General features: G+C 38.8%; 1 pseudogene; it reads right to left on the bottom strand.

The window, feature by feature from the left end:
* Positions 1-1652: 1652 nt before the first annotated feature.
* Positions 1653-1764, bottom strand: LOC111728079 (annotated as a pseudogene).
* Positions 1765-2159: the final 395 nt, after the last annotated feature.

The following is a 2159-nucleotide window of genomic DNA, read 5'->3' as shown; positions in this document are numbered from 1 at the left end:
TTATGTCTTGGCTATTATGAATTGGGCTGCAATAAACATTCTGCTGCAAATGTCTTGTTGTAAAATAATTTTTTTTTGCAGATTTTTGGCCGGGGCTGGGTTTGAACCCACCACTTCTGGCATATGGGGCTGGCACTCTACTTCTTTGAGTCACAGGAACCACCCTGTAAAATAATTTTTAATCATCTGCATAAAATAATTTTTGTACATCTACTATATACCTAGTAGAGGAATTACAGGATGGAACAATAGGTCTACTTTTAGTTCCTTGAAGGCACTTTAATGTCTAACATCATCTCTCTGAGAACAATATAGTAGGGTCTTATTATGATTAATTAAAATATAGAAAATGAAAAAGAAACCAAGTAAGCAATACTACTTACAATAGCACACAAACAAAACATCTTGGAAGGCTCGGCGCCTATAGCTCAACCGGCTAAGGCGCCAGCCACGTACACCTAAGGTGGCGGGTTCGAATCCCCAGCCCGGACCCGCCAAACAACAATGACGGCTGCAACCAAAAAATAGCCGGGCGTTGTGGCGGGCGCCTGTGGTCCCAGCTACTTGGGAGGCGGAGGCAGGAGACTCGCTTGAGCCCAGGAGTTGGAGGTTGCTGTGAGCTGTAATGCCACGGCACTCGGCCCAGGGGGACAGCTTGAGGCTCTGTCTCAAAAAAAAAAAAAAAAAACATCTTGGAATAAACTTAACCAAATAAGTAAAAGATCTCTACAATGAAAATTATCAAGTATTGATAAAAAAAACTGAAGAAGACACAAAAAAATGAAAAGATACTCCACGCTTGTGGATCAGAAGAATCACTATTGTTAAAATGTCCATACTAGAGTAATCTATAGATTCAATGAAATCCCTATCAAAATATCACTGACATTCTTCACAGAAATAGAAAAAATAATCTAATATACAACTATAAAAGATTCAGAATAGCCAAAGCCATCCTGAACAAAAAGAATAAAACTGGAAGAATCATATTACTTGACTTCAAATTATACTATAGAGTTACAGTGGTCAAAACAGCATGGTACTGGCATAAATACAGAAGAATAGGCCAAAGCAACAGAATAGAGAGGCCAGAAATAAATCCACACATCTATAGTGAACTTATTTTTGACAAAGATAACAAGAACATACACTGGAGAAAGAACAGTCTCTTCAACAAATGATGCTGGGGGGCAGCACCGGTGGCTCAGTGAGTAGGGCACTGGCCCCATATACTGAGAGTGAGGGGTTCAAACCTGGCCCCGGCCAAACTGTAACAAAAATTAGCCAGGTAGGTGCTCGTAGTCCCAGCTATTTGGGAGGCAGAAGCAAGAGAATTGCCTAGCCCAGAAATTGGAGGTTGCTGTGAGCTGTGACACTACGGCACTCTACCGAGGGCAACAAAGTAAGACACTGTCTCAAAAAAAAAAAAAAAAAGAAAAAGAAAAAAAATGGTGCTGGGAAAACTGGATATCCATATGCAGAAGAATGAAACTAGACCCTTACTTTTCCTATCTTGCCATATACGAAAATCAACCCAAAACACATTGAATATTTAAATCTAAGACCTAAAACTATGAAAATACCAAAAGAAAATATTAGAGAAACACTTCAAGAGGTTGGTCTGCACAAAGATTTCTTTTTTTTCTTTCTCATGTGAGAGTGGCAATGTGCCTGCAATGCCCTAGGAAGGTTTGACGGAAGCACATTTCACACAGGCACCATGAAAACCCAATCATCATGCTGGGTCCGGATCAAGGTAAAGATTTCTTGAGTAACACCTCAAAAGCACAGGCGGCTAAAGCAAAAATGGACAAATGGGATTACATCAAGCTAAAAAGCTTTTGCACGACAAAGGAAACAATCAACAAAGTGAAGAAATAACCCACAGAAAGGGAGAAAATACAGATGGTACCAAAAAAACAAGTACACATATTTTGAGAAAGGAAAAAAATTGTATTACATTTGTAGCACTCAAGTCACATTTGACTTCTGCAATTACAAGAGGTGCTCAACATAACTTGTACGCATCTTTTGTTACTGATATACAGTATTATAATTTTAATATAGTATTTTCCTTTCTTAATATGTGTATACATGTTTTTGGCACCCTCTGTATTTGCAAACTACCCATCTGACAAGGGATTAATAACTGGAATATA

Source organism: Otolemur garnettii, unplaced genomic scaffold, assembly GCF_000181295.1.
Source record: "Otolemur garnettii isolate 467f Iridium unplaced genomic scaffold, OtoGar3 scaffold00004, whole genome shotgun sequence".
Lineage (NCBI taxonomy): Eukaryota > Metazoa > Chordata > Mammalia > Primates > Galagidae > Otolemur > Otolemur garnettii.
The sequence above is the reverse complement of the archived record's forward strand: the minus strand, read 5'-3'. Positions and strand labels throughout refer to the sequence as shown.